At 40.9% G+C, this 18964-nt stretch overlaps 1 non-coding gene across 1 annotated transcript; it reads left to right on the forward strand.

The window, feature by feature from the left end:
- Positions 1 to 13242: 13242 nt before the first annotated feature.
- Positions 13243 to 13349, forward strand: LOC112088315. Its single transcript, XR_002900477.1, has one exon. It is a non-coding gene; the product is annotated as a small nucleolar RNA R71 (small nucleolar RNA).
- Positions 13350 to 18964: the final 5615 nt, after the last annotated feature.

An 18964-nucleotide genomic window follows, 5' to 3' on the forward strand; every position in this document is an offset into this window, starting at 1 on the left:
GGTCTTCGTCTCTCCATGAGAGTTCTGACGGTTTGCATTTATCCAAAAGAGTCTTTTTGTTCTAATTTGCACCTCTTTATCTCAAATTAACTGAAAAGTCTTTGAAAATCCAAAAACATAGAAATCCTTTGAAAACCTTTGAAATGGAGTAAAAATACCTGCAAAAAATATCAAAGTGATCCATAAAAATGGTCAAAATCTGGTGTTATCAACTTTTCCAGACTTAGACTTTTGTTTGTCCTCAAACAAAACAAAGACCAAATCTCGGTGAGAGGTTTGAAAACGCAGGAACTAACAAAATCTCAGAGACCAAACTTCTAGACTTATATCAATCATTATGCATTAATCAGGGATAGCCTAGAAAATTCTCACTAAAAATACGGGCATAACTAGTCTGTTAATCCGTCATGCGAAAATCTATTGCACTTAGATTTAACTTCCAGTCAACTAGCTCTTAACATTCATTTATAATTTCGGTGGTTGTCATCAAAGAAAGTATAAGCAAGGCGATCTAGGCTAGGTATCAAAAAGAGGTCATTTTAGGGGTAAGGGTTAAAGTGTTTATGGGTTACCTGAAGTTCTCGAGGATGCAAGATATTATGCAAAACCGCAAGAGAGAGTGAAACTGTTGATATCCACAGTTTCCAGTCACTTTCTTCTTACCATAAATTTCTGGTCTTCGTCCTCAGGTTCTCCCCTAACTCCCCCAGATTTAGATTTTTGTTTATGTTTCAAAACTATAGCTCCTTAGATGAATAGTGGTTGCCTTTGCTCAAATAATTTTGACAATCTAAAACTCATTAGGCTTTTTGTTTTCTTTCCTTCAATTTTTTTTTTTTAAAGAGGGAACACCTTTAGATATAGAATCATGAGCACGAAATTACCAATAAGGATGAGTTCTCTGAGGCAATATAAAGCTTGATAAAGTTTCTGATACTCTTCCTTCCCAATTCCATTCAATCTTTCTCTTGAGTGACTGAAAACTGCGTCGTTCCTCTTCTCTCCGACGTTTTTGCACATATCTGCTGATATAAACTAAAAAGAGAATGCATGAGGTTTGAAAACAAGGGATTTGGGTTTAGGGTATGGTACCAGATAAAGATGAACTGGCCATCTAGGACGACAAAGAGTGGTAAAAATAAAGAAAAAGACGTCATAGATGTATATCTCGATGCCTGCCTATAATCAATGATGAGAAAATTAGATATCAAATAAAATGAGCTAGTGTATCCTGTCAGAAAGAATCTCCATGAATAGAAGTCTTCTGGGGGGAGTTCGTAGTGCAAGTACTTTAGCTACCGCCTAGTCTAGTGCTAACCACAAATGAGCTACCATGCATAGTGTAGAAGCGTGCAGGTCTAAATCATCATAGTTTTGTGTCAAACATTTTTGAAAAATACTAAAGGTCGCATAGGTTACCTATTAAAATTTAAAAAGTACTTGAAATTTAAAAACAAAGCAAGAAAATGATTAGTACGGATAGTCATCCTCCCCCAGACTTAAATCACACTGTCCCAGTGTGAAAAAGTTAGTGAGAAGATGGTTAATAAAAGCGAGATATTCTAAAAAGATAAAATAAAAGAAAATAAAATAAAATGATGATAGAACTGTGATGGTGGTGAAATGTCGATGAAGTGCTGATCAGCCACTCTTCCTCTGATGTGTTTGCCTCGAATTGGTGCTGCTCCTGCAGAAAGGTGACGACGCGCTCAAAACGTCGTCCCTGTATCTCAACTCTGCGCTCCAGGTCAGACTGTGTGCATGATGATGTAGATTATGAGGTATGGTCGGTGGAAACTGATAGATGATAATGAGCTTATGCTTCAGCTGCGTCGCGCTTCGCCTTAGCCACTATGTATTGCCCGATAGTGAGTGGCAGACGAGGTACAGAAGGTAGAAACTCATCAGGTTCCGTAGTCCATTTTGGGCGTGCTCCGTTACACTGTCTCGGGACGATGCTGAAGGTAAGCAAACTCGGTGCTCCTCGGTGCTAGTGCAATACTTGTAACCGAACCTGTCTGGATCGAAAATGGCACAAGAGATAGTGTGATCGTGAGAGAGATAGAGTAGGTCATACCAGACATCGGGAAGTGGATCATCAAATGAGAAATCGAATTCTACAGCCTGTAGTATGGCTGTATAGCGCTCCTATAAGCAGTAGTAGCATCCTCACATCCATGTAAATCATGCTTCATCTTTACCATATTCTGTGCTATGATCCAGGCAAAGCAGGCAAGTCAAGGGTTGTCCATAAATGGTGTCTGAAGTGTAATGATCTCAGTCTTCAGAACACACTCCGTGTTGGCTCCAGAGAAAATCTTGTGTGCTAAGAGTTTGTGCACAATTCTCACTGCAGGATGAGTAAGAAGGGATGACTTGGATCTACCGCTATCATAGACGCCATGACCCATCTCTCTCTATAAGTCAAAATCAGGTTCTTCTTCAAGGTGAATGCCATCAGTGTATGGAAGCTTAATAGCTTCACAAAGTGCAGAAATGGTGAGTGAGTACGACTGTCCGCGGATAGAGAATGATAAAACACCGTCAGATGCTCTGGGGCTCCTTTTCTTCGTGTGGTGAAGGGTGACGGTTGCTAAGAATTCACGAACTAGCTCGGCATAAGTTGGGAGATTCAGCTCCATGTAGGGTTTCAGCCTAAGTGCATCGATGTACCAAATGACATCTTCTCTAATCCCAAGCATCTTGAATGTATGATAATCGATGCAGGGTATTGGTTTGATGTTCAGCTTCTTAAAATGCCTTGTATAGTTGACTCGGGTTAATCTCCTTCTCAATGTATCTAATCTTTGGTGGCTCGGGAATCACATGCGCTTCTCTTGAGTGTTGGAGCAGCCTCATCACTCTACCTCTTGTTCTCGGTCTAGCTCGGCTAAGCATGTACTCTCCAAGAGTACTATCATTAGGTATTGCCTCGGAGCTGTCACCAGTGCGACGGCTTCTCCGAGACTTGGTTCGTTCTATTTCCCTACAAGACAAGGTAATTCTCGGAAAAAGAATGAATATGGATGCTGAGTTTAACATATTAACTATCAGTGATACTAATCAGAGTATCAAGAGATTAGTTAGAAAAACAAGCAAGCATGATTGATATCAATTCAAAAAATCGAGTAGTTCATGACCAGATTCGGATTTGTGATGTTCTTGACATAGAAATTTTCTTAAATTGATTTAATTGAGCAATTTCTATGCCAAATGAATAGGTTACCTAATACTAATCACTAATCACACAAGATTTGATCAAATTCATCAACTTTACTAGTCCAAATTCGATTATCAAAAAGCATGTAGATTCCAAATTTCAAATTCCTCTTACACCAGGTGTTAAAATCGATTTCCAGACAACTTAGAAGGATATTCTATTGTTCTTAAGCTATCTCTACCATTAATAAACCAAGATTTGAGCTTTTTAAGAAAACCCTAAATTTCAAAATCAACTAAAAATGGCGAGTTTGAGCTTCATACCTTGCTGGGAAGAGAGATTTGATGATAGATTTGAAATCAGCTTTGAAAAAGAGTAAGGTTTTGTCTAAGAATCTCTTAAAAAGCTTAAGAATTGAAAATATGTTCTATCTCCTAAATCTCCAAGTCTTTTGGAAGAAAAGAGAAAAAGGAGTTTTTGATCCAAAAAGTTCGTTTCCTTTATTTAAAAAGCGTTTTTTTGACAAAAACGAGAAATTTTCGGGAATTCAAAAAAGCTTACGGAAACTTACTTTACTTGTCTGGTACGTAATCGAGAATTAAAAACTTACGGAAAATCAGGATGAGCTTTTTCGGAAATGTTTTGGGAATTATCGGGAATCACCGGGAACCTCTGAAAAACTAACGGGAACCGGAGGTCCCGTCTCAATGACCAACCGCCACGGTCAGGAGACACGCGACCACGGTAAACATAAGCCCGGCCGCGGTCACATTCACGGTGCCGCGGTCGATGGTGTGATGGCCGCGAGTCGGTTGGTCACATTCACACCATCGACCGCAGCACCGTGAATGTGACCGCGACCATTTTCCTGCGGCCTTCGTCCATCATTCAGGTTTTTGCCAGGCCGGGCAGCTAAAAACCTCTCATTCTTTTTCGGTTTTTCTATTTTTCTGATTTTTTGTATTTTTGTTTTATAAGGGTTCCTTTACTCTTCTTTCAGACTTTTACGTTGTTTAAAACCCTTTTCGTGTTCTCGATCAGTTCTTGGATCTGTTCCTCACTAGATTCTGTTGAATCTGGTGGAATGATGATCTTGTTTTACGCAAAAGGTCTCGGCTTTTTCTTGTCTTTCTCCTTTGGCCGTTTTCCTTTGCTTGGGACATTTCCTGGGACAGTGGGATAAAACTTCTTACGGTCCACCCTTAGGAAGACAACATGACGGTTTGCATATAAGTGGTCTCTCTTTGTCTTGATCCATTTCCAGAACTTGGAAATCTGCTGGAACAATCTTGTTCCCAACTAGAATTTGTAGGTTATGAATTGCCCCTTCAGTATCTTTTTGAGATGAATCTCCAAAGATAACCTTAACTGTTGATGTTCTTAAGGTTTTTATCTCCAAATATTCGGCAAACGTCTTTGACATGATGTTTACATTGGCTCATGAATCGCATAAAAAATCTGTGAACGTGATTCCTGAAATGAAACATTGGAAAGAAAAACGTCCCGGGTCATCGTGATGTTTACATTGGCAAACGTCTTTGACATGATGTTTACATTGGCTCATGAATCGCTTTTGTGAGCGTTTGAAGCGGGGAACGTTGAGATACCTTGAATGGTAGTTGCTTTGCATCGACATTCTTGTAGAGAGGTATAAAGAATTGTCTTTTCCATCGGTTTTGGCTCCTTCTTCGGGCAGTGTAGTAATGGCATTGCAAAATCTCTTGGGGTTGTCTTCAACTCTCCCAGGAAGAGCTCCATTTTATCTCTTCATAGAGTCGGCTGTTTGGACAACTTGGACGGCTAGCTTTTTGACGTGAGAAGATAAAGCTTCAAACTTCCCGTACAGGTAATTGTACATACAATCAACTTTCACGTTCATGTTTTTAGCTGCCTTCTCGTTTGTCATAACAAGCTGTTGGATGGACTGTTCTTCCGCTTTGCGAAGCTAGCTGTTTTTTTTAACTCCCGGCTGTTGTCCAAATTGATTGTTGAATCCCGTACCTTGATAGTTGTGTGGCTGTCGCGGCTGAAAGACTCCAGTCCCTCCGAATTTCCACCTTGAAACTTGTTTTGGAAGGGTTCTGCTGCGGTGGGTAATGCTGGTCTTGAGGATTCTCCACATTTGGATTGCGGTAAGAGAGATTGTTGTAATTTGCATTCCGAAAGTTGTTGTTGAAGCCATTGTTGAAGCGATTTGGATATGGTGCTTGTGCTCCTACATAGTTCACTTTTTCTTCTTGAAAAGTTGGATTAGTGTGATCGGCATCATAAGGTCCTTCGTCTTCTACGCCATTGTTGGTCTCACAGGCATGAATTGGGCGATTGTGGCTTTTTAAAAGCTGGCTCATCATGTTCTTCTACTCGGTTTTCTCCTTGTTATCTGTTCCAGTCGGCTTTGTCGTTCAATCATATTCCGGACAGTCATTGCTATTTGATTGAGCCAAGTTATTGATGAGGGCTCTTTGATGTTGCTGTCGTGTTGAGGGGTGTCAAGTTTTACCCTAAATGAAATCAATAGCCGTAAGTGCACAACTGATCGATTGTAGTACTTAGGAATCGAATCCATAGGGAAGGAGGATCTTTCCTGCAAAAGCCTTCGAAAGAAATATAAAATAAGGAAGTTTAGAACCAGGCGAGTTTTGTGAGGGTTTTGGTGGTGTGTTTAAAACGTAAAACGAATCCTAAAGAGAAAATACTGGAATAAACTAAACTTAACGAAAACGGGTAAAAACGAGAAAAACGGCTAGACCTAATTGCTTGAATGAAAATCGATTGAAAGAGTAAATAAACTAGACTAAAGCTTGAATGAAAATCGGTGTAAATCTACAAGAAAAGAGGCGTTGGGGTTCAGGGAAGTTTTCTCAGGGGTATGAATGATTCAAAACATTGCTAGAGAGTAAATTTGATAAGATCTTAGCTTAAACTTTTCGAACTGGAGTCACGGACGTATGAATACGCCACTGTCGTGATCATAGACAACTATCTCTCTCAACCCTGACCAGTAGGTTTTCACTCTGGCCCTGGAAAAGAAGAGATGCATTATGTTTAAGACTCGTCAGCATTCACAAATCGCCCATAGGTAGGTTTCCACTCCTATGTTTGTTTTGCTCTCCCAAACTAGATCTGACACCAGATGAACACTTTCGTGTCACCAAGCATCTGGATCAGATTGTAGTTCATGACGCTACTCTCATGCACTAAAAACGAATTCAGAAGAAAAAGTTCTAAGATTCGGCTCAAAAGCTCATGGAATCCTCACCGAACATATAAATCCCCATCGAAAATCTCTTAATCCCAACAATAAAACTACTCAGACATGATAAACGAAATCGAAAACATAGTATTAAAAAGTAGAATAGAAACCGAAATTGAAAAAGAAAGAACAAGGGTTCAAGAGACAGATCTCTCTCTCCCTAAAACCTAAAAACAAAGCTTAAAGTAAAATTTCTGTAAAGTATTTCGTCTCTCTTCTTCTCTCTTTAAAAATAACCTAAATGACATGTATTTATAGTCTCCAATATTCACTGGTGTCTAGGGTTCCAGAATTGAGGCTGGGAAAATGATACGGGCTTTGGAAATGGGCCTTCAAAGTCGGAGTTAGCTGGCCGCGGTCGGGAAGTGCGCGACCACGGGAAATGGGTGGCTGGCCGCGGTCGGGATGGTTGTGACCGCGAGGATTGGTCTGTTGGCCGCGGGTGGAAACGCTTGCCGGCTGGTTTACGGGACATCTTGCTCTTCGCGTATCTTTTGATTCAACCATTGGATTGCCAAGCTGTAAAGTGTACTGGAAAGCTGATACTTCCATCTTTAAGATCTCCAAATTTGAGCTGGATCAGACGGTGAGAAGGCCTTCAATCGAGGGTGAGCTTCTGACGGTTTGAATCTGAGCTGAAATCTGGTTTTCTATCCATTTTGTTAAGCTTTTCCCTAAGTTACCTGAAAAGAGTCTTGAAACTACAAATACTAGAAAAACGTAATAAAAGTACGTAAAAGCAATTAAAAACATAGAAAAAATATTTCAAAACGATCCATAAAAATGGTCAAAATACGGTGTTATCAACTCCCCCAGACTTAAACCTTTGTTTGTCTTCAAACAAAGCAAAAGCCTAAACTGGTTAAGTGAAAACAAAAATAGGGAACGCACAAATCTCAGAGACATGAACTCTTAAACTAGGACCAAAGATCGTGCATCAATCTACAACTTATTCTAGAAAATTCTCACCAATACACAAAAGATACTAGTCCACTTTTTCCGTCATGCAAAACTTAAACAATCTAAATCTTGATTCCAGTCAACTAGCTCTCTACATTCATTAAGTTCAATAGTGAGTTATCATTAAAGACATCATCCAGGGTAGACGGCATTTGGCATTAAAGGGATGTTTAAGTGGTGGAGTTAAGTGTTTTGGGTTACCTGATGAATCTGGAGGATGCAAGATAATATGCAAAACCGCAAGAGAGATAAGGACCTGTTGATGACCACAATTTTCAGTCATTTCTTCTTGCCAAATGTTGTTGCATAATCCTTCCTCCTTTGTTGTAAACAGCTATTCCCCCAAACTTAGATTCTTTCCGGGAATCAGAAAATGATCTCCAAAACTCCATAAAATTGAAATCCAGTTGCCTTGGGACTTAAAATTCGACCTCTCTAGATTCTCTAAGGTTTTTATTTCCTTTCTTTTCTTATTTTTGGATTTTTTTTTTTTTTGAAAAGGAAATGCCTTTTAAAGAGAGAGAGAGACTAGAGGACGAGATTGTACCAAAATTTGAGATTCTTCTAAAGCAAACTGAGCTTCCTCTTGTGTTGAATCCTTCCGGGAACTTTTCCGGCAAATCGCAGGTCTCTGTCCTTGGTGACTGAAAACTGCGTCGTTCCTCTTTCTCTCCAACGTTTTTGCACTTATCTGCATATAAGACAGTAGAAAACAAGAGTGCATGTGGTTTAAAAGAGGATTGGTTAAGGTGGGGAACTAGCTAAAGATGAACTAGCCATTTAGGATCAACTGAGAGTGGTAAAGGGATAAAGGAGTCTTGAATGTATGATTCGTTTCCCTGGTCTAATGCTTCAATGAGAAAGTTAAGTCCAAATAAAATAGAGCTAGTGTATTCATTCATCTAAATCGAAATCATTCAAATTCCTCTGGGGTACTTCGTTTCAAATGTGCTTAGCTACCGCCTAGTCTAGTCCTAAATCATGAATGAGCATGTCACTAGGAACAGTCTAAAAGCACACAGTCAACTATCATTGATTCATGTTCACCATTCCCTTTTAAAACGTATTTTGTTTTGAAAACCGATTTTGAAAAACTTTAAGGAAAATGCAAAAAGTGTAGATAATGAAAGACTCATGAAAGAAAAGTGGTTAGAAAAGGATGAAATCCTCCCCCAGACTTAAATCACACTGTCCTCAGTGTGAAACAAGTCGAGATTGGATGAGAAAAATGCATAGATAATCGAATTGGTAAAGCCAAAGAGAACATACCTAGATCCGGGATGCTGGTGGAGATGAACCGGATTCATTCGAAGAGGTTTGGGAAGGTGATAGGTGGTGATGAAGGTGGTGGGAAGTGATGAATGAGGTGGAGTGGGGATTGGTGAGGTGGAATGAGGTGAAGTGGGTGGTTTGGGGTCGGGTTTGATCTCAACGACCATTTGCTGCGGTCAGGAGCCACGCGACCGCGGCAAACCGGTCCTCGGCCGCGGTCAGAAAGACGGGGCCGTGGTCGATCATGCGTTTCCCGTGGTCAGAGCATCTGCGACCGCTGGGGCTTATATCGCGGCCTGTTCGTGCTTCTCCTTGGTTCCTGCTGGGCCGAGCAGTCAAGGACCATCCTTATTTTTGGTTTTTTTTGGGTTTTTTTATTTTTGTTTTTATTTTTTTGACTTTTTTTTTTTTATAAGAAACACCTGAAACTAAGAAAAAGAAAAAGATCAATAGAAAAAAAAAGAAAAATCCTAAAGAAAACAATACCTAAATGGGTTGTCTCCCATTAAGCGCTTCTGTTTTAAGTCGTTTAGCTCGAATTTTGGTGTTGGACGTGGCTTAGTCCAATGAAGAAGACCTTGTCCTGAGACAAGTCTTTTTGGACATCTCCTTTCTTTGCCTAGCAGGTTCTTCGTCACTCCAAAGTTCTTCTTCAAACTCTTCTGTTGCAGAACGTTTTCCTGCTTTGCTGTTGTATGGGACAGCTTCTGTGAAGACATCTTTGTCGATATTTAGCAAATGAAATCCTCCGGTTTGGCCAGTCCATTATAGCTCCGGAAGTTGCTAGAAGAGACCATCCGAGAATCACTGGATATGTTGCGTCTCTCGTTTCGACAATGTAGAAGGCGACAGGCACTATGCAATCTCCTATTCTCAAAGGAATTTTATGAGCTATTCCTTGAGGCGTTGCATTGGAATCATCGGCTAGACTAATCTTTGCTCTAGTCCTGCGCAGGTGTTTAATACCAAGTCTCAAAGCAATTGCCTTGGACATCATGTTAAGACAAGCTCCAGAATCACAAAGCACGTTTTTAAACATTTCTCCTATAATAGAACAAGAGATAAGGAACTGACCTACACCTTCGATTTTGTGAAGTGTTCGAACAGGTTTACCTCTCCTAGCGTGATTGAACAAGTCTTCTATCTCAGGGATTGATTCCTTGCTCTCACAGAAGTAATGGCCTATCATGAAGTCCTTGCAAGCTCTGGCAAAGGTGATTCTTTCAGGCAAATTTCGGACTACATCATTGAATTCATCGATCTTCTCTTTGCTGATTTTGTTGGTATAGTGGCTGCATTCTTCCGGCTTTTTGAGGTGAATTGCATAGACAGCTGCTTCTGGTGTTGTCATGTATCGAGCTCGCATAAAGTATCTATGGATATCCTCCTTAGACTCCTTGCAGTACCTGAAAAAGACTTGCAAACGACCAAGCTTCCGGATTTCATCAAAGCTTAGGTGAGCAGGGAATGACCTGACCACATTGTTGAACTCTATGAGCTTCTCCCTACTGATGTTGTTGGTGATCCATTGAATTTCTCCTGAACTGTCTTCTGAGGAGTATCCTGCGTTTGGATCTACTACAAACAACCCATACTCTTCATCTTCAGAGTATTGTTCTTCATACTCATCTTCACAAGACAAAGCCATGTTGCAGGGCCATGACTTGTCCTCGTTTTCAGATCTTTGGGTGCTGATGGAGCAAACCAGTTGTTGATGGAGTGGTTTAGTCATCCCAGGAGGTGTATCAGACGCACAGCTGCTTGTATGAGCTGAACGGAAATGTTTTGGAACGTTTTTCCGGTGGGCCTTGACTGCAGGTGACGCGACCGCGGGAAAACTCCCATGGGCCGCGGGTAGACCAAGCACGACCGCGGGAGAAGGTATCTTGGCCGCGGTCGGAAGCGACCCGACCGCGGGAAAGTGTCTCCGAGTTGATTTGCTGCTGTTGCTTGCTCTTTTGCTTCCTGGATGATCTCCTGGGTCTTCTGGCTTGATGTACTTCCTCTCTGGACTTGAGTCTTTAGTTTTGGTTGCTGTAATCTGCTCTCCAAGTCCTTGTATGATCTCCTCAACCTTTTCTTCAACTTCATCAAGAGCATAGACTATGTTGTCCATGGTAGAGTCAAGCTCTTCGGTTTTATCAATGACTTTGTAAACCTTCTCTGAAACTTCGACTGTAAAGTCATAGGACTCGTTCTTAGCTTTGTTGAGGGCTTTGTCCATATCATCGAGTTTGAAATCCAGGTCCATGACTTTGTTTTTGGTGTTGCGAAGCTCATAGGTGTGCTTCGCTTTCTCTTCCTCCATGCTGTCGAACCTGTTAGCGATCATAGCTGCGTCCTTGGTTGCTCATTCTTCTATTGATTTGACTTGTGAGGCTAGGTTATCGATCTTCTCATTGAAAAGTTTTGATATCCCATCAATCCTTTCGTTTAGAGCGGCTGTAGCGGTTGCTTGAGCTTCTATGAACTGCTTGATTACGCCTTCGAGCTGACTCAATCGGTTACTGAGCTGGACGTTCTCATCTTGGTGGAGAACCTGGTGAGGTAGGCGATACATAGGATATCTAGGGTTTGCCATTGGGGGTACGTATGGCCTGTTCTGGAACGTTCTGTAGTCTTCGGTTCGAATTTCTTCGTAGAGATCGCATAAGTACTGCTTCTCTCTGCGTCTGGTGGCTTGAGGAGTGTTATAGAAACCTTCCTCATAGTGTGGATTTCGATTTATAGGATCCGTATCTTCTGAAATGAAAACAAAATAACCGAAAAATGGAAATATGCAGAAAAGGGGTTCTAGAGTCGATTTACCAACCTTTCTTAGGGTTTTGCGAAAAAGAAAACGCGTGCCTTCCCCGGCAACGGCGCCAAAAAGTTGATGTTGCTGTCGTGTTGAGGGGTGCCAAGTTTTACCCTAAATGAAATCAATAGCCGCAAGTGCACAACTGATCGATTGTAGTACTTAGGAATCGAATCCATAGGGAAGGAGGATCTTTCCTGCAAAAGCCTTCGAAAGAAATATAAAATAAGGAAGTTTAGAACCAGGCGAATTTTGTGAGGGTTTTGGTGGTGTGTTTAAAACGTAAAAACAAATCCTAAAGAGAAAATACGGGAATTAAAATGACCTAATAACTAAACTTAACGAAAACGGGTAAAAACGAGAAAAACGGCTAGACCTAATTGCTTGAATGAAAATCGATTGAAAGAGTAAATAAACTAGACTAAAGCTTGAATGAAAATTGGTGTAAATCTACAAGAAAAGAGGCGTTGGGGTTCAGGGAAGTTTTCTCAGGGGTATGAATGATTCAAAACATTTCTAGAGAGTAAATTTGATAAGATTTTAGCTTAAACTTTTCGAACTGGAGTCACGGACGTATGAATACGCCACTTTCGTGATCATAGACAACTATCTCTCTCAACCCTGACCAGTAGGTTTTCACTCTGGCCCTGGAAAAGAAGAGATGCATTATGTTTAAGACTAGTCAGCATTGACAAATCGCCCATAGGTAGGTTTCCACTCCTATGTTTGTTTTGCTCTCCCAAACTAGATCTGACACCGGATGAACACTTTCGTGTCACCAAGCATCTGGATCAGATTGTAGTTCATGACGCTACTCTCATGCAGTAAAAACGAATTCAGAAGAAAAAGTTCTAAGATTCGGCTCAAAAGCTCATGGAATCCTCACCGAACATATAAATCCCCATCAAAAATCCCTTAATCCCAACAATAAAACTACTCAGACATGATAAACGAAATCAAGAACATAATATTAAAAAGTAGAATAGAAACCGAAATTGAAAAAGAAAGATAAAGGGTTCAAGAGACAGATCTCTATCTCCCTAAAACATAAAAACAAAGCTTAAAGTAAATTTCTGTAAAGTATTTCGTCTCTCTTCTTCTCTCTTTAAAAACGACCTAAATGACATGTATTTATAGTCTCCAATACTCTCTGGTGTCTAGGGTTCCGGAATTGAGGCTGGAAAAATGATACGGGCTTCGGAAATGGGCCTTCAAAGTCGGAGTTAGCTGGCCGCGGTCGGAAAGTGCGCGACCACGGGAAATGGGTGGCTGGCCGCGGTCGGGATGGTTGTGACCGCGGGGATTGGTCTGTTGGCCGCGGGTGGAAACGCTTGCCGGCTGGTTTACGGGACATCTTTCTCTTCGCGTATCTTTTGATTGAACCATTGGATTGCCAAGCTGTAAAGTGTGCTGGAAAGCTGATACTTCCATCTTTAAGATCTCCAAATTTGAGCTGGATCAGACGGTGAGAAGGCCTTCAATCGGGGGTGAGCTTCAGACGGTTTGACTTTGAGCTGAAATCTGGTTTTCTATCCATTTTGTTAAGTTTTTCCCTAAGTTATCTGAAAAGAGTCTTGGAACTACAAATACTAGAAAAACGTAATAAAGTACTTAAAAGCAATTAAAAAAATAGAAAAAGTATTTCAAAACGATCTATACAAGTGGTCAAAATACGGTGTTATCACTCTTCCTTGTGCAATCGTCTTCTGTCCAAAATCTCCATTGCTAGCTGTATCAAGTGTAAGTTTGTATTTTGGTTGCAAACCTCTGTAAAATTATCTCAGCAGGCTTGACCCGGGAAATCCATGGTGAGGGCAGTCACGTTCATACTCTTTAAAACGCTCCCAGACTTCATAGAAAGGTTCAGTCGGCCCTTGATGAAAACTTGAGATCTTGGTTCTCAGCAAGTTCGACCTTGACTTAGTATAAAAGTTGTTCAGAAAAGCGGTTTTACATTCTTCCCAACTAGTTATCGATCCTGCAGGTAAAGATTTCAACCAACAATGAGCTTTATCTGCTAATAAAAAAGGGAACAACTTACACTTTATATAGTCTGTTGGAACTTGGTTTGTCCTCATCATGCTGCAGATTTCTTCAAAGAGTTCAATGAGATCCATTGGATGTTCGGAAGGAACTCCATGGAACTGGTTTTGTTTCACCAAAGAGATGATTTGAGGCTTGACTCAAACTCATTCCGGTTCGGAAATGGTACTTGAATTGCATATCGATTTTGAAAATTCTGAGTAGGTGCGTCGAAATCAGCTATGCGATGGTTCCTAGCTTGTCTTCGGTATTGATTTGCATGCTGACAGGGCGGTTATTGCGCCCATTCGGCTGCATCTCCTGGTTGTTACCATCGGCTGCATTGATAGATGCATCAAGGTCTTCACGTTCTTCTCTCTCTTGGTTTTGAGGATTTCTTGGAGGAATTTCATTATCTTCTCCATCTTGTCGAGCATGATCACCTTCTCTACAATCATTCTCTTCATTTTCACCATGTTCGGACCCATCTTGGTCCATGTTTAAGTTTCGGTTAACAGGATCTCCAGGTTCGTCATCATCGGCCATTCATTGCGTTCGTCTAAGTCTTCAAAGTTCTCTTTCGTGCCTGTCTATATCGTCTAGAATTGGAATGTTTTCTATAGGTCTGCACCTGGTATTCATGCAATTCAGAGAAAAACAAAAGAAGGAAAAGATAATTCTGCAACTTAAGAAGGAACTATAGATCAGATGTCTAGAACAGAAATTAGAACAAGAAAAATAAAAAGGACAGCGAAACCAATCCCCGGCAACGGCGCCAAAAACTTGATGTGCTACAAGGTGAGGAAAAAAGTTTTACACTTAATAAAAATAAATGAAAGCCGCAAGTGCACATCTAATCAGTTGTAATACTTATGGATCGAATCCACAGGGATTTGTGTGCCTAGTATTTTTCTACGGTTTCTAAGTTTATGTCTAGACTAAATCGGTTTTAGGGGTTGGTTGGTTGTCACGGATTAAAGTAAAATTAAAGAGAGCAAATGAATCTATCTTAAAAAGCAAGTCGAAAATCAAATAGAAGCAAATGAAACAAGCAGAAAATTGAACTAAGGCAAATAAAATGCAGATCTAAAAGAGCAAGTAAATATCGATTGGTTTGTAAACTATGACTAAAAACACTGAGCTTTCGGGAACTCTGCAGGGATCATAATCGGTTTCAACACTAGGGGTTTTAAATTGGGATTGACAGATATCGATATTATAGGGTTCTAGAGCTAGAGTTCGGCGGTATGACTACGTCACCGTCGTGATCATAACCAACTGTTTCTTGCAACCCTGACCAAAAGGTTTCCACTCTGGTCTTGTAGGGGAGAAAACGCAAGAGCTGCACAAGACTCGTCAGTACTTACGATTTCGCCGCATGTAGGTTTCCACTCCTATGGAAAAATCGCTTGTATCATTCTAAGTCGGATAGTTAATGAAAACTTTCGCAACACCAACTATCTAAATCATAGATGTCTCAATCGATTACGAGAAATAAACAGACAACATAGTTAAAATCAAGCATACATGCATTAAAGATGAGAATAAACAGAGAACATAGTTAAAATCCCAGATCTAAAAACCTAGATGTCTCAATCGATTACGAGAGCCCCTTTTGGGAACCCTAAGCCCAACTTGGGATCTACTCAGCCATGGCTGAGGTCGACATCATCATTGGTTTTAATGAAATCAATCAAAAACAGTAAAGAAAATAGATGAAAGAAAGCTTCTCTATTGATGAACTCAGAGTCGAACAATCTTCTCTAAAAATTGAATAAAACGGCTGGGGAGAAGAATTTTTGTAAAAGTATGAAAGGTGATGTCTAAAAACGACATAAATGACAAGTATTTATAGTCTTCAAAACTCTAAGGTCTCTAGGGTTCCGGATTAGAGGCTTGGAAATGACTTGGGCTTTAGAAATGGGCTTTTTAGGATGGAGATGCCTGGTCGCTGTCGCGTGGACTGTGACCGTGGGGAATGAAGACTTGGCTGCGGTCGCGTGGCTCTGGCCATGGTGGATGGGCTGCTGGCCGCAGTCGCGTGGCTTGCTGGCTGTCTTCGAGTGTCTCCGGGGCAAATGGAATATCTTGATATCCAACTGTTGGAATGTCTCCAAAGTAAGTGCATTTGAAAGCTGGTTGAGTCTTCTATTAGTTCTTAAATTTTTAGTTTGATCAGACGGTGAAAAGGTTTTCATCTCTCTGTGAGAGTTCTGACGGTCTGTATTTATCCAGAAGAGTCTTTTTGTTCCAATTTGCACCTCTTTATCTCAAATTACCTGAAAAGTCTTTGAAATTCCGAAAACATAGAAATCCTTTGAAAACCTTTGAAAATGGAGTAAAAGCACCTGCAAAAGATATTAAAGGTTATCCATAAAAATGGTCAAAACCCAGTGTTATCAAACATTCCAAACTATCTTTTCCCAAGCGACGAGGGTAGATGGAGTTTTTAGTAAGTTGTATACCTGACCTGTAAAGTATTTATTGTTGAGCTTTCCTCCAATATCAAACTCATAGTAGTCTTCCAATTCTGTGATCTGCAGAGTAGTGAGGTGGATTTAGAGAGATACTTGGTTGTCAGATCTCAGTGATGGTAATATCCCGTTTCCTTGGTGATGCAGATTATACAGAGTTGTAGTAGAAGGTATTTCAAACGACCTCCAGTGCGTTGAAGGAGAAAATGATCTAATCTTCCGAATGGTGACCAGTTGTCACTCCAAAATAAGAAGCTTCTACCATTCCTTACCCTCAGCTACATTTGACCGATTTGTTAACATACCAAGTATTGCTTATTTTTCCTGGAAAAACAAAAAGTTGCTTAAGTTCCCTTCCAGGATATGCGTTCTGAATCATGCTACCCAGATTGATCCCGACTGGAAGAAGAGGAGCCAAACCAACTTCATGCAGTATGCACTATTCCAAATAAGTAAGTCTCTGATACCAAGACCGCCCTGAGACTTCGGTTTTGTAACCTGATCCCAAGAGACCCGGGCAGAGTGATTTCCTTCGATGGAACCTCTCCAGAGAAAAGCACTATACAGGGAGTTAATTTTCTTAATGCAGAATTTTGGCAGGACAAATGTGGAGCACTAGAAGTTGGTGATACCAGCAAAGACAGTTTTAATTAGCTGCAAACGGCCAGAAAAGGAAAGAGATTTGGCCGACCACGAGGTAATCTTTCCATTAATCTGTTGCATTAGTGGTTCACAGTTTGCACTGGTTAACTTTTTGGTGCATAGCGGTACTTCTAGATAACGCATCGGCAAATTACCCAAGGTCAGACCCGTGTTTGTGGAGATAGTAGGAACTTCAGCCTTAGACAATCCAGTAGCAAATAAGCAAAAATTTTAAATGCTTACTGCCAACCCTGACCTTTGTTCGAATTCTTTTAGCACCTCGAGAATAGCTCAGTCAGAGGCAAATGATCCATTCGAGAAGATTAGCAAGTCATCAGCAAAGCAAATGTGAGTAAGTCTGGACCCTTCACATAGGTGGTGATAGTTGAATCTACCGTTAATAGCCTCCTGATTAATCATTAGAAAAAGACAAATCATAGCAATTACAAAGAGGTAGGGAGAAAGGGGATCTCCCTGCCTAAGACCTCGTTTGCCTTTGAAATGGCTCTGAACTGTCCCATTATACCCGATGGTGAAATTGGCTGAGCAGACACAAGCTCTGAGGCACCTAATGTAGTGTTCAGGGAGTGAGAGACCTTTGAGGCAGTTGAATAGAAAGTCCCAGGAGAGAGTATCAAACTCCTCCACAATATCCACTTTGATGGTGATTCTTTTTGGTACATTGTCTTTGTGGTAACCACTAACAATTTTCCCTGCAAGAACCATGTTTTCAACTAGGAGTCTTCCTTTAACAAATGCTGTTTGATTTGGAAGGATGATATCTGTCAGGATCGGCTTTAACTTTGACACGAGGACGCGGGAGATAATTTTGTAAAGCGTGTTGCAGCAAGAGATGGGGTGGTATTCAGCAATCCGAGATGTAGCAGGATGCTTGGGAACAAGAGTAAGGATAGTAGCATTGGCGGAAGCCTGAAGGAAAGCTGAGGTAAAGAATTGCACAAGGGCTGCAGTAACCTCAGACCGAACAAAACCCCAAGCTGTTTTATAAAAACCAGAGGTACGCCCATCAGGACCTGTGGATTTGTTAGGGTTAACTTTGAACATGACTTTTACAAGCATCATAGGCGAAGGAATTGACAGCATGGAGAGAGAGTGAGCAGAGGAGCATCTGAAGGGAGTCAACACCTGAAACCATGCAGGGTCAGAGGGGACAGCAAAGGGAAATCCATCAGAAGCTAGAATACGCTTGAAATGGGAGATGGCGTGGGGTCCCATTTCATAAGGATCATAGAGAAGTTCACCCGAATCAAGCTAAAAGGATCTGATGGAGTTGACATTGGTCATGGTTCTGAATATGTTGTGGAAGTATGTTGTGTTAGAGTCACCTTCCCTGAGCCAATTTATACGGGACTTTTGAGGAAAGTAGCTCTTCTCAATGTCACGAAGGAAGTTTCATTTAAAGTGGAGGTCCGATTCATGTTGGAATAGTAATTCTGAGGGGGATTGAGGGGCTTGTACCTGCACATCTTGCAACAAACGGTTATGCTAACTCACTCTCACTTGTATTTGTAAAAAATTATTTTTTTTTTGATAAACCTCTGCTTGTAACAGATATTATTCAAATTCCCTGCAGCGCTTTCGGTCTGAATCCAAGCATCAGACACTGTTTGGAGAAAACTGGGATGTTTGGTCTGGTAGTTAAAGAATTTAAAAGGTCTGGTACCGAAAAATGGGAAGGGAGTTGGCATGGTCAAGGAGGCAAGGACAGCGGTTGGAGAATAAAGGAGGATAAAAGGTTGCAATGCTGTTGGGAAAAGAGGAAATCCAGGTGGTCAAGCTTTTTAGCAATGGGATTGGGTGGCTGGCAATTACTCTATGTGAAGACAGGGCCTTGTGAACGAAGGTCCAAGAGACCCATTTGGACCAAGCAGTCTCTAAATTGATACATTGCAGAGTTATTGTTGCTCACCGAAGGCAGAGAGTGTTCAAAGTGATGAAGAATTTGGTTAAAGTTGCCACCCAAGACCCACAGACAAGTATGCAGCGAGAATGACTGATGGAGATTCAAGAGCTCCACCGAAAGATCAGTTCTGTCCTCGCCTCTATTAGAAGCATATACATCTGTATAGACATAATGAATGGAGGGACATAATGAATAAAGTTGGGAAGGGAGATCTCACAAGTGATGGTTTGACTTGATTTGTGCATGATTCTAACAGTGGCAGGAGCTTTCCAAATCAGAATAATGCGACTACCATCATCCGACTGGTGATTAGAGGCATAATTCCAACCAGGACAAGTTTTTCTTATTGTCTTGTTCAAATAGGGATTTGTGACGTGCGTTTCCAAAATAGCACCAAAAGGGGCTGGTTTATTCTGAGCCAATTAGTAAAAGGCTGATGCTTATCCGGGTCATTTAGCCT

This window comes from Eutrema salsugineum, unplaced genomic scaffold, assembly GCF_000478725.1.
Source record: "Eutrema salsugineum unplaced genomic scaffold, Eutsalg1_0 scaffold_15, whole genome shotgun sequence".
Lineage (NCBI taxonomy): Eukaryota > Viridiplantae > Streptophyta > Magnoliopsida > Brassicales > Brassicaceae > Eutrema > Eutrema salsugineum.